General features: G+C 46.3%; 1 pseudogene; it reads right to left on the bottom strand.

The window, feature by feature from the left end:
• Positions 1 to 4,365: 4,365 nt before the first annotated feature.
• Positions 4,366 to 12,942, bottom strand: part of LOC114550689 (cyclin-dependent kinase 5 activator 2-like) — a 21,050-nt pseudogene continuing 12,473 nt past the window's right edge.

Below are 12,942 nucleotides of genomic sequence, written 5' to 3'. Positions count from 1 at the left end.
AGTTTGGGATCCTTGCATCCTAAAGTCACCGTTTTAAATCCACTTGCAAACTTTCCAAACCTCTGAAGTTCATTCCCCAACAACTCGTTGGGTATGAACGGAGGAACACCAGATACGGTAATCCGCGTGGAGGGAACCGATAAAGGGGAAACCTGCACAAAGCTGTCTCTGATAAACACTCCGCTCTCAATCAGCTGATTCACAAGCTGCTCATCCTTCATAAACACCACCACTGCTTTGTTCATTCTGGATGCAAAAGACAAGTTGTCATGGCCTACCTGTTCACCAACCGCCAACAGCACCTCCTCCACGGTAACATTACTCTCCGGGGGAGCTATCCTCACGCCCTGCCGGAGACTCGGAGGTGGCGTCTCAAAGGATGCCATTCCTCCCGAAAAAAAACCACTCGGCCGAAACCCCGAATCCTCAGCAGACACTCCACAAAAAAAAATTAAAGAAACTTACCTGATCATGCACCAAAAGACAGATTGAAGACACAGTCAGAAAATCCGAAAAACAGGGACAGAAACAGTTTGAAACTCCGCGCCACTCGCACCTCCGCCACCACCACTCACACTCACCGGAAACGGAAAGGAGAGGAAAGGAGAGAGTGAGATGATCTCTCCATCTCTCTCCTCATCTCTCCTCCACATCTATCTCTCCTCCTCATCTTTACCTCTACTCATCTCTCCCTCTCATCTCTCCTCCTCATCTCTCCCTCCTCATCTCTACCTGTCATCTGTCCCTCTCATCTCTTTCTGCTCATCACTCCCTCACCTCTCCCTTTCCTCCTAATCTCTCCCCCTCCTCCTCATAATCATCTCTCTGTCTCTCCTCCTCTCTCTCAGTTCCTCCCCATATCTCTCCTCATCTCTCCTCTCTCCCTCTTATCCTCATCACTCTCTCCAGTGATGAGGATAAGAGGAAGAGAGGAGAGAGTGATGAGGATAAGAGGGAGAGAGGAGGAGGAGAGATGAGGAGGAGAGGGAGAGAGGAGGAGGAGGAGGAGAGATGAGGAGGAGAGATGAGGAAGAGAGGGAGAGATGAGGTGAAGAAGAAGAGAGGGAGAGATGAAGAGGGGGTAGGGATGAGGTGAGGAAGAGGAGAGGGAGATGAGGAGAGGTAAAGATAAGGAGGAGAAGAGGGAGAGATTAGGAGAAGTAAAGATAAGGAAGAGGAGAGAGATATGTGGAGGAGAGATGAGCAGGAGGGGAGAGATGAGGAGAGAGATGGAGAGATGTGGAGGAGAGGGAGAGATGAGGAGTGGGAGATATGAGGAGGAGGAGAGAGATGAGGAGGAGAGACATGAAGAGCAAAGGGAGCGATGAGGACAAGAGGGAGAGATGAGGAGAGGGAGAGTTGAAGTGAGGAAGAGGAGAGGGAGATGAGAAGGAGAGGGAGAGATGAGGAGGAGAGAGATGGAGTGATGAGGAGGAGAGATCTGGAGGAGAGGGAGAGATGAGGTGAGGAGAGAGAGATAAGGAGTGAGATGAGGAGAAAAGTGAGAGATGAGAAAGAGAGATGATGAGGAGAGAGAGATGAAGAGGAGTGGGAGAGATGATGAGAGGGAGAGGTGACAAGGAATGTGAGAGATGAGAGATTGAGATTCAGAGAGGTAAAGATAAGGAGGAGACAGATGTGGAGGAGAGATGAGGAGGAGAGGGAGAAATGAGGAGAGATGAGGAGGAGAGATGAGCAGGAGGGGGAGAGATTCGGAGGAGGAAAGGGAGAGATGAGGAGGAGAGCGAGATGAGGAGGAGAGGGACAGATAAGGGCCATCTCCCCTCATTTCTCCCTCTCCTCATCTCTCCCAGTTCCTCCTCATCTCTCCCTCTCCTCTTCCTCCTCATCTCTACCTCTCCTCCTCATCTCTACCTCTCCTCCTCATCTCTACCTCTCATCTCTCCCTCTCCTCATCTCTCCCTTTCCTCCTCCTAATCTCTCCCCCTCATCTCTCCTCATCATCACCTCTCCGTCTCTCCTCATCTCTCCCAGTTCCTCCCCATATCTCCTCATCTCTCTCCTCCTCATCTCATCTCTCCTCTCCTCATCTCTCCCTCTTACGCTCATCACTCTCTCCTCATCTCTCTTATGGTAGAGATGAGGAGAGACAGAGAGATGAGGAGGAGAGATGAGGAGGAGAGGGAGAGATGAGGTGAAGAAGAGGAGAGGGAGAGATGAGGAGGGGGGGAGGGATGAGGTGAGGAAGAGGACAGGGAGATGAGGAGAGGTAAAGATAAGGAGGAGACGAGGGAGAGATGAGGAGAAGTAAAGATAAGGAAGAGGAGAGAGAGATATGTGGAGGAGAGATGAGCAGGAGGGGAGAGATGAGGAGGAGAGAGATGGAGAGATGAGCAGAGATGTGGTGGAGAGGGAGAGATGAGGAGTGGGAGGAGAGAGACGAGGAGGAGAGACATTAAGAGCAAAGGGAGCAATGAGGACAAGAGGGAGAGATGAGGAGAGATGAGGAGAGGGAGAGATGAGGTGAGGAAGAGGAGAGGGAGATGAGGAGGAGAGGGAGAGATGAGGAGGAGAGAGATGGAGTGATGGAGGAGAGATCTGGAGGAGAGGGAGAGATGAGGTGAGGAAGAGGAGAGGGAGATGAGGAGGAGAGATAAGGAGGAGGGGGAAAGATGAGGAGGAGAGAGAGAAATGAGGATGAGAGAAAGGAGGAGAGTGAGAGATGAAGAGAGAGATGAGGAGGAGGAGGAAGAGGAGGAGTGGGAGAGATGAGAAGGAGGAGTGGGAGAGATAAGGAGTGAGATGAGGAGGAAAGTGAGAGATGAGGAGAAAGAGAGAGATGATGAGGAGTGGGAAAGATGAGGAGAGAGAGATAAGAAAGGGAGGGAGGAGAGAGTGAGATGAGGAGAGGTAAAGATAAGGAGGAGGAGAGAGATGAGGAGAGATGAGGAGGAGGGGGAGAGATGAGGTGAGGAAGAGGAGAGGGAGATGAGGAGGAGAGGGAGAGATGAGGAGGAGAGAGATGGAGTGATGGAGGAGAGATCTGGAGGAGAGGGAGAGATGAGGTGAGGAAGAGGAGAGGGAGATGAGGAGGAGAGATAAGGAGGAGGGGGAAAGATGAGGAGGAGAGAGATGGAGGATGAGAGAAAGGAGGAGAGTGAGAGATGAAGAGAGAGATGAGGAGGAGGAGGAAGAGGAGGAGGAGAGAGGAGAGGAGGAGTGGGAGAGATAAGGAGGTGAGATGAGGAGGAAAGAGAGATGAGGGAAAGAGAGAGATGATGAGGAGTGGGAAAGATGAGGAGAGAGAGATAAGAAAGGGAGGGAGGAGGAGGAGATGAGGAGGGTGGGAGATGAGGAGGAGGAGAGAGATGTGGAGGAGAGAAGAGCAGGAGGGGAAGAGATTAGGAGGAGGAAAGGGAGAGATGAGGAGAAAGAGAGATGCAGATGAGAGAGAGATGAGGAGAGATGAGGAGGAGAGGGAGAGATGAGGAGAAGAGATGTGAGGGAGAGATGAGGAGGAGAGGGAAAGATAAGGAGGAGAGAGAGATGAGGAGAGTGAGAGATGAGGAGAGTGAGAGATGATGAGATGTGAGGAAGAGGAGAGATGAGGAGAATAGGGAGAGATGAGGAGAGGTAGCGATGAGGAGACAGAGATGAGGAGAGTGAGAGATGAGAAAGGGAGAGAGGAGAGAGTGAGATGAGGAGAGGTAAAGATAAGGAGGAGGAGAGAGATGAGCAGGAGGGGGAGAGATTAGGAGGAGGAAAGGGAGAGATGAGGAAAGGGAGAGATGAGGAGAAAGAGATGGAGATGAGGAGAGAGATGAGGAGAGAGAGATGAGGAGAGAGAGATGAGGAGAGAGAGATGAGGAGGAGAGGGACAGATAAGGAGGAGAGCTACAGATGAAGCGAGAGAGATGAGGACAGTGAGAGATGAGGAGATGTGAGGAAGAGGAGAGATGAGGAGAATAGGGAGAGATGAGGAGAGGTAGCGATGAGGAGAGATGAGGACGAGAGGGAGAGAGGAGACGGAGAGGGAGAGATGAGGAGAGGTAAAGATAAGGAGGAGGAGAGAGAGAGATGTGGAGGAGAGATGAGGAGGAGACCCTGCACCCTTTGTTGGATTCAGCAATCTCCAAGCTTTCATTTCCTGTTAAATTCAGCCTGATACCTTAAAGGGTCTTTGAGATATGACCCAATGAAAAAATTCCAGATTTTCATCTATGAGCACTGAAATAGATGAGAATGTGGAAGAACTTGCAAGCCTTATAACTCATCAGCACATGTACCTAGAGTGAGCCTGCACCCTTCGTTGGATTCAGCAAACTCTAGGCTTTCATTTCCTGTTAGAATCAGCCTGATACCGCAAACGGTCTTTGAAATATGACCCAATGGAATGTGGAAGCACTATGATAACTCATCAGTACATGTACCTAGAGTGACCCGCATGGGACCGTTGCGATGGGCAGAACGAGGGCTAGGGAACAATGCCGAGGCCCCGCCTGTAACCCCTTGCGTTTCGGAGTTGGCGCCAGAAGGGCGCCACCTGCTGGGGGGAGACATATGTGATAGAACTCTTTGCAAGCTTTCCATTGGTGCCCCTACCACATCTCTGAGTGCTTTGGTCCATGATTTATAACCCTTGAAAAGGTAGCGGAATTGAACCTTTAACGCCCCCTAGCTCCTGACGGCAAAGGAGTAGAGCGTTGGTTCCAAGATCGCCGACTCCGGCTCGGCGAGACCTTTCCGGCAATTTCTGGATCGAGGCCCTACGACTTAAATGCATTTTTGAGCATCCTGGGTCATATCCCCTCAGAGGCTGTTTTTTTCCATCGGCCGAAAACAAAGGCCTACGGTGCTGGTTCTGACATATGTTGTAAGGCTCCCCGAGGGCTGTTCCGAACAGTCGGGCCCTTGTCCCTAGCCCCTTGCGTTCCACTAAAATCGATGAGAATGTGGAAGCACTTGCAAGCCTCATAACTCATCAGCACATGTACCTAGAGTGACCCTGCACCATGCTCTGTATTCAGCAATCTCCAGGCTTTCATTTCCTGTTAAATTCAGCCTGATACCTTAAAGGGTCTTTGAAATATGACCCAATGGAATGTGGAATGTGGAAGCACTATGATAACTCATCAGTACATGTACCTAGAGTGACCCGCATGGCACCGTTGCGATGGGCAGAAAGGGGGCTAATGGAACACAGTGAGACCAGGCCTGTAACCACTTGCGTTGCCGAGTTGGCCCCAGAAGGGTGCCACCTGCTGGGTGGTGACATATGTGAAAGAACTCTTTGAAAGCTTTCCATTGGTGCCACTCCCACATCTCTGAGTGCTTTGGTCCATGATTTATGACCCTTGAAATGGTAAGCCCTATAACTCATCAGCACTTGTACCTAGAGTGACCCTGCACCATTCGTTGGATTCAGCAAACTCTAGGCTTTCATTTCCTGTTAGAATCAGCCTGATACCTTAAAAAAGGTATTTGAAATATGACCCAATGAAAAAATTCCACATTTTCATCTTTGAGCACTGAAATAGATGAGAATGTCGAAGAACTTGCAAGCCTTATAACTCATCAGCACATGTACCTACAGTGACCCTGAACCCTTCGTTGTATTCAGCAATCTCTAGGCTTTCATTTCCTGTTAGAATCAGCCTGATACCTCAAACGGTCTTTGAAATATGACCCAATGGAATGTGGAAGCACTATGATAAATCAGTACATGTACCTAGATTGACCCGCATGGCACCGTTGCGATGGGCAGAAAGGGGGCTACGGGACAACACTGAGACCAGGCCTGTAACCACTTGCGTTGCGGAGTTGGCCCCAGAGTGTCTAGTGATAATGGCCGAAACACTCGATGATGCTGAGGTACACTACTGATGATTGTGTCCTTAAAATTTTGCTTCTAAAATAGACCGATCCCTCCCATTTTAAACAATACTTCTACTTCCAAAATTACTAAACCTTTTTAATTTTTACTTAATATACTATTTTTTATAATATACCTCCGTTTCCCGATTAAAATAACCTAATTGGGCTCCTAGGCGTGCACCCACTAGCTTTCCCTCCTTCCCCCCTGGTTGTTCTGACTTCTCCTTTTGTTGAGAGCGCCAGCCAATTATGGAATTACGGGGGGCTAGGGGCTTCTGATGGCTGCCTGTTTCTTCCCCCCTGGTTGTACTGCAATTATGGGAAGGCAGAGGCCTCAGGAGATGCAACTACCATCTGTAACCCTAACCCTGAAACTTCTATTTATGAAAGTTAAGTTCCATAACTTAAAGGAATGTTTTGGGTTAAGGTTTAGTTTTTGATAGATATTTTAAGCAATGTAGGCAGAACAAATGTTGCTTTTTCCACAAAAAAAAAAAAGATCATTGCTCTTCAATAAAACAAGTCTCTTATCCAGTTACTCAATTAATTGTGATGAAACCTTGATGGATGAATAAATGGATGGACAGATGGATAGATACATATATTGTATAGAAATTGAAAACCATAATATATAGGGATGCCCTGTTGGCACGAACAACTTTCGATACATCTACCAACATCCGACTTCATCCCTTAACCAATCACAACCAACAAAAAGCATTACTTTATTTCGACAATCTGACAAACAATAACTTATATTACAATTTGGAAAATCTAAACAAAATCAACAATTGCCATCAGTCATAAGCTTTAGCACCTTAGCTAATATTAGCAATTAGTTGCTGTAAACCTCAATTAATGCAAAGAAGGTGAGGAAAGAGAGTCATGATAAATGATGTGGTATTTTTATAGTTTTAATTTATTTATAAATTATAACCTTTTCATTTAAAATAAAACAAGCAGCCATGAAAGACACAGGGTGATACACGTGGCGCGGCGGCCATGATAGTTGCGGCACAGCGGCCAACAACACAAATACTTAAAGACAATAAAAATGGCACTTACTTTTAGTAGATCTACCTGAAAACACATCATAGCACCAACATTGATCCATCCTGATGAAAGAGTGTGTGCAATGTAACATTCCAAAATACTGTATGTGTTAATGTATCACAGCAACCGAGAGAGAGGGAGAGACAGAGACAGAGAGAGAGAGAGAGAAATAGAAAACCATAATACATAGTTGCCCTGTTGGCACTCTGAACAACTATCAGTACATCTACCAACATCTGACTTCATCCCTTAACCAATCACAACCAAGAAAATGCCTGACTTTATTTCGACAATCAATAACTTATATTACAATTTGGCAAATCTAAACAAAATCAACAATTACCATCAGTCATAAGCTTTAGCACCTTAGCTAATATTAGTAATTATTTGCTGTAAACCTCAATTAATGCAAAGAAGGTGAGGAAAGAGAGTCATTATGATAAATGATGTGGTATTTTTATAGTAAATTATAACCTTTTCATTTAAAATAAAACAAGCAGCCATGAAAGACACAGGGTGATACATGTGGCGCGGCGGCCATGATAGTTGCGGCACAGCGGCCAAGAACACAAATACTTAAAGACAATAAAATGGCACTTACTTTTAGTAGATCTACCTGAAAAAACACATTATAGCACCAACATTGATCCAAGCTGATAAACAGATAATGACAGTAATTATGACACGGTGGCCATGAGATAGATAATCAAAGATAGGAAGGCACAGTGGCCAAAAACACAACACAGAATAAAGTAAGAGAGATCATGTTTTTAGAGGAGATAACTACAGATTCTGCTGGAATGAGCAAAAGTTGTCAGTCTGAAGTAGAAAGAGTGTGTGCAATGTAGAGATGTAACATCCAAAATACTATGTGTTAATGTAACACACAGTCAATATAGAGAGATAGAGACATAGATAGAGAGATAGAGTCAGAGGAAAAAGGTATTTGATCTCCTGCTGATTTTGTACGTTTGGCCACTAACAAAGAAATTATCAGTCTATACTTTCATCGGTAGGTTCATTTAACTTGACAGAAAAAATAACCAAAAATCCATATCATGTAATAAATTCATTAAAATTTTAAATGAGAGAAATAAGTATTTGACCCCTTTCAATCAGAAACATTTCTGGCTCCCAGGTGCCTTTTCTACACGTAGCAAACACTCGTAAAGGGAGTGCTCCTAATCTCAATTTGTTACCTGTATAAGACAACTGTCCACAGAAGCAATCAATGAGATTCCAAACTCTCCACCATGCCCAAGACCAAAGAGCTGCCCAAGGATGTCTGGGACAAGATTGTAGACCTACACAAGGCTGGACAACAAGACCATCGCCAAGCAGCTTGGTGAGGTGACAACAGTTGGTGTGATTGTTCACAAATGGAAGAAACACAAAAGAACGGTCAATCTCCCTCAGTCTGGGGCTCCATGCAAGATCTCACCTCATGGAGTTGCAATGATGATGAGAACGGTAAGGAATCAGCCCAGAACTACAGGGGAGGATAATGTCAATGATCTCAAGGCAGCTGGGACCATAGTCAAAGAAAACCATTGGTAACACACAATGCTGTAAACCTCAATTAATGCAAAGAACGGGAGGACATAAAGTAGTTATCATAAATGATGTGGTATTTTTATGTTAAATGATAACATTTATTTAAAATAAAACAAGCAGCCATAAAAGACACAGAGCGATACATGTGGCGCGGCGGCCGTGATAGTTGCGGCACGGCGGCCAAGAACAAATACTCAGACAATAAAAATGGCACTTACTTGTAGTAGAACTACCTGGGGAAAAAACATAGCACCAACATTGATACAAGCTGATAAACAGATATATGATAGTAATGATGACACTGCGGCCATGAGAGAGATAAAAAAAAGAAAAGATAGGAAGGCACGGCCGCCAAAAACACAACACGGAATAAAATAAGAGAGAGATCATGTTTTTAGAGAGAACTACAGCTTCTGAAGGATTCAGCAAAAGTTGTCAGTTTGAAGTAGAGTATGTGCAATGTAGAGATGTAACATCCAAAATACTGTGTTTTAATGTAACACACAGCAGCCAAGATATAGAGAGATAGAGAGAGATAGATAAATAGATAAAGAGTGAGTCAACTCAGAAAAATAGACAAAGAAAACAAAAACTTATTTTTGTAGATCAACCTGAAATTACAAAAAAGATGAGACATGTTCAGATATGGTTTCACGTTTGGTTTAACACAAAACATTTTCATTAATTTTCCACATTATGAAAATTTGATTTGGGGGTTATATTTAGGGTGTCTGGTGCTTCAAACCAACTTGAAAAAAACATCCATGGTGTTTAGAGTGAGATACAGTTTGAGACTCCTCATTTCCACAGCATGCGTAACAGCTGCAGACCGGCTCCGCTGTGTGTCTTCTGCGTGCTCCGCCATCCGTCAATACCCGCCAGGTCAGAACGGCTGCGGCCATGACTGATGGCTGTAGTCACGAGGACCCACAAGTTCTCGTGAATTCACGTAGAATATGACCACAAAACCAACAACAGTTTCCATCCAGAGTAGAGGGGAAACAGCTCTGTGCAGTCTGTTTTCAAGATGTAGTACAGGAAATATGATCCGCCGTGAGCACGGTGTAATTTAATTTTGAAAATTAACCGGATATTTATTTTGTTTCTGTGCTTGACTTCCTATCCCGCACTATCTGCCGTGTGCTGAATTGCTGCGGAGCTCTCTAGCGTCTGGCAAAAATAGAAGCTCTACGTATCTGCTGCGAAGGGCAGCGGACCGCCGGAGCTGTGCCGGAGTCGGAATGCAGCCGTTCTGCAACGGGTGGAAATACACACACTGACTTTAATGGAAACCTAATGACTCCGCAGCCGTTTCAGAGCCCTTCTGCATCTGGTGGAAATCAGTCTGGGTCGGCTGGTCAAAATCTGCACGGCTGTCTATGTCATCAGCCCAAACATTTCACTCACCACCCCCTCCCATCACAGCATACGTATCCTTCCACCAGCCCTGACATCAGAGCATATGTATCCTTCCACCAGCCCTGACATCAGATCACATGTATCCTTCCACCACTCCTGCCATCACAGCATACGTATCCTTCCACCAGCCCTCCCATCACAGCATACGTATCCTTCCACCACCCCTGCCATCACAGCATATGTATCCTTCCACCAGCCCTCCCATCATAGCATACGTATCCTTCCACCAGCCCTCCCATCAGAATATACAGTTAAAATATATTTGTGAGAGTAAACTAACAGGTTTGTAGAGTTCATGATGTTGAACTTCTTGCCTCGTTTCCCTGGGTTTTGAGAGGTCATCTGGTTTTACAGTGATTAGACATTATAAAGGAAGTGCGAGATATTGCCTGAAAAAGGTCTTCTCTGATCAGGGGGGGGGGAACGAGGCAACAATGGTCAGTGTTTTGCAAGCGCGTGATTTGTGACACAGAGTATGGAAATGACCTGGCTCTAAGGAAACTCCTTAAGTTTGCAGGAGATTTAAAAACACACGGGTGTTCAAATCCAACAATAGCAGCTTGTCTTTTTGAGCTGTGAATGAGAAGTCAAGGTCATGTTTTCATACAGTGTGTTACATATCGTTAGCCAACTGGAGCCAGAAGATCTGGACTATATCCAACTGATAACAGCACCACGGATGAAACAGAGGAAGTGGATAAAGAGTGAGGGTTCTGGGTTAGCCGGCATCAGATGCTGGGGGAATCTGTCTGTTTGCTAGGTTTTAGCGATAGGCTGTTTTGTCTTGAAGTAATCGGATACGTATGCATACGCTTTTGTATTTTGCAATATCATTCACTAAAGCTTGTTATTAACTTTAACTGAACTAATCATGAGTCTATTTCTCTGATCTGCCAGTAAACAAACACTTTTCAGAGTGTAGAGACCATAGAATTGGAGTCAGATTAAGTCTGGCCTTTTTAGGGCCAGACTGGTTATCGGTCACATTTTAGAATAAAATCCTACAATATGTATCCTTCCACCACACCTCATATCTAGGGCTGGGCATTGATCAAGAAGAGGTAGAGGGAGAGATGAGGAGAGATGAAGAAGAGAGATGAGGACGAAGACAGAGAGATGAAGAGAGAGGGAGAGATAATGAGGAGAGAGATGATGAGGAGAGAGATGATGAGAGGGAGAGATGAGGAGAGGAGAGATGAGAGAAGAGAGAGATGAGGAGAAGAGAGAGATGAGGAGAGGGAGAGATGAGGAGAAGAGGTAAAGATAAAAAGGAGCGAGAGCGATGTGGAGGAGAGATGAGCAGGATGGGAGAGATGAGGATGAGGGGGAGAGAGATGAGGAGGAGAGGGAGAGATGAGGAGGAGAGGGAAAAATGAGTAGAGGTAGAGATGATGACGAGGAGGAGAGAGATGAGGAGGAGAGGGAGAGATGAGGAGAAGAGAGAGAGATGATGACAATTAGGAGAGAGATAAGGAGAAGAGATGATGACGAGGAGGAGAAAAGGGAGAAATGATGGCGAGGAGGAGAGAGATGAGGAGGAGAGGGAAAGATGACTAGAGGTGATTAATAGGAGAGGAAGAGATGAGAGTGAGAGGAGGAGTGGGAGAGATGCACAGACGGAGATGAGTAGAAGAGGGAGAGAGATGAAGATGAGAGGGAGAGATGAGGAGAAGTAAAGATAAGGAGGAGAGAGAGATGTGGAGGAGAGATGAGCAGGAGGGGGAGAGATGAGGAGAAAGAGATGAGGAGGAGAGATGGTGAGTGGAAGAGATGAGGAGGAGAGAGAGATGAGGAGGAGAGTGAGAGAGGAGGAGAGTGAGAGATGAGGAGAGTGAGAGATGAAAAGAGAGAGAGAGATGAGGAGGAGGAGTGGGAGAGATGAGGAGGAGAGATGAGGAGGAAAGTGAGAGATGAGGAGAAAGAGAAAGATGAGGAGAGAGAGATGAAGAGTGGGAGAGATTAGGAGGAGAGGGATAGGTGACAAGGAGTGGGAGAGATGACGAGAGAGAGAGATGAGAAAGGGAGAGGAGAGAGTGAGATGATCTCTCCATCTCTCTCCTCCTCATCTCTCTTCCACATCTCTCTCTCCTCCTCATCTCTACCTCTAATCTGTCCCTCTCATCCTCCTCATCTCTCTCTCCTCCTTATCTGCCCCTCTCCTCCTCATCTCTCTCTCTCCATCTCTCCCTTTCCTCCTAATCTCTCCCCCTCATCATCATCTCTCCTCATCTCTCCCAATTCCTCCCCATATCTCCTCATCTCTCCATCTCATCTCTCCTTCTTATCCTCATCACTCTCTCCTCATCTCTCTTATGGGAGAGATGAGGAGAGACAGAGAGATGAGGAGGAGGAGAGATGAGGAGGAGAGGGAGAAATGAGGAGAGATGAGGAGGAGAGGGAGAGATGAGGAGAGGGAGAGATGAGGTGAAGAAGAGGAGAGGGAGAGATGAGGAGGAGAGAGATGAGCAGAGATGTGGAGGAGAGGGAGAGATGAAGTGAGGAAGAGGAGAGGGAGATGAGGAGGAGAGGGAGAGATGAGGAGGAGAGAGATGAGAAAGGGAGAGGAGAGAGTGAGATGATCTCTCCATCTCTCTCCTCCTCATCTTTACCTCTACTCATCTCTCCTCCTCATCATCATCTCTCCCTCTCATCTCTACCTCTCATCTGTCCCCCTCATCTCTCCCTTTCCTCCTCCTAATCTCTCCCCCTCCTCCTCATCATCATCTCTCCGTCTCTCATCTCTCCCAGTTCCTACCCATATCTCCTCATCTCTCCATCTCTCTCCTCCTCCTCATCACTCTCTCCTCATCTCTCTTATGGGAGAGATGAGGAGAGACAGAGAGATGAGGAGGAGGAGAGATGAGGAGGAGAGGGAGAGATGAGGTGAAGAAGAGGAGAGGGAGAGATGAGGAGGGGGGGAGGGATGAGGTGAGGAAGAGGAGAGGGAGATGAGGAAAGGTAAAGATAAGGAGGAGACGAGGGAGAGATTAGGAGAAGTAAAGATAAGGAAGAGGAGAGAGATATGTGGAGGAGAGATGAGCAGGAGGGGAGAGATGAGGAGGAGAGAGATGGAGAGATGTG

Source organism: Perca flavescens, chromosome 24, assembly GCF_004354835.1.
Source record: "Perca flavescens isolate YP-PL-M2 chromosome 24, PFLA_1.0, whole genome shotgun sequence".
In the NCBI taxonomy this organism is placed as follows: Eukaryota; Metazoa; Chordata; class Actinopteri; order Perciformes; family Percidae; genus Perca; species Perca flavescens.
Note: the sequence above shows the minus strand (reverse complement) of the source record. Positions and strands in the feature narration are given on the sequence as shown.